The following is a 1,305-nucleotide window of genomic DNA, read 5'->3' as shown; positions in this document are numbered from 1 at the left end:
AGATCAGGTTGGCCTCGAACTCACATCAATCTGCCTGCCTCTGTGAGTGCTGGGATTAAAGGCGTGTGCCACTATTCCTGGCTAAGGGATATATTCTTAAAAGAGGGACTATGATAGCTTTTTCCTCACCATTGCGTAGAAGGTTGTGGCAGTACATACTTGCACCAGCAGAGGGCCTTTCTCCAAACCCTTGACAACACTGTGTGTGTGTTTGTGTAAATAAATCTTTGTATCTTTTCCAATCTGATAAGTTTTTAAAAATAGCTCTCCACATAGTTTTTATTGCCTTCTTTTAGGATGAGAGATGTTTTCCAATATGCTTAAGAGCTCGCTTATTGAGTTCACTTATTGCGTTTGGTTTTCTTCCTACTGAGGTGTAGATTAAGGAAATTGGTTAATAATATAGAAGTTTCAAAATTGGAGAACAGTACCTTCATTGTGAGACAGTTAGATGGCAGGTTATTATGCAAACTGTATGAGTAGCCATAGGAAGCTCCTCAAACGTAGTGTAATTATATGTTTATAAATAAAGATACAGGGAGATGTTTGGTTGAGTCCAGAACCAAGACCATATCTATTCTGGATCTTTAATATAAATACAGGGGAAAATTAAAAAGCATATTTATAATTGGATAATAATTTCTTACTTAAATGTTTATTTTTGTTTATTAAATTATGTACATAACAACTAAAATAAAATTATGTATCTATATGTATATATGTGTATTGGTAGGTGTGTACATGTGAAAACAGGTCCCTGTCGAGGCCGGAAGAGGGTGTCAGATTCCCTGGAGCTGGATTCTCAAGTATTTGGTAGTTGCTTTGGACAAAACTTAGGTCTTCTGGAAGAGCAATATACAGTCTTCATGTCTTCAGCTTCTCTCCAGCCCCAGCTTTGTTATTTTAAATACTGCCCTGTTTGTTATGTAGCCCCGGCTAGCCTTGAATTTGCAGACTCTCTTGCCTTAGCCTCCAAAGTTCTGAAATTAGAATTATGTGGCACCATTCCAGGCTCTCTCCTAAACTCCCAAAACAAGCATTTTTTTGTTTTGTTTTGTTTTGCTTTGTTTTTTAGAAGGGGAAGATATGTGGTGCTATTGTTGGCCTGTTATGCATATGCTATTATGGGCAAAAGCCGGTAAGGTGCCAGTGATCTGAATTTGGTCCCTGGAACCTACATAAATAAACATGGCAGGAAAGAGCAGCTGCTAGAGTGCTGCCCTGCTTGCCATGTATGTACTATAGCATGTGCTGTAGCATGTGCTGTAGTATGTGCTGTAGTATGTGCTGTAGCATGTGCTGTAG

Source organism: Psammomys obesus, unplaced genomic scaffold (assembly GCF_907164565.1).
Source record: "Psammomys obesus unplaced genomic scaffold, mPsaObe1.curated_primary_1811, whole genome shotgun sequence".
In the NCBI taxonomy this organism is placed as follows: Eukaryota; Metazoa; Chordata; class Mammalia; order Rodentia; family Muridae; genus Psammomys; species Psammomys obesus.
This window is presented reverse-complemented; position numbering follows the sequence as displayed.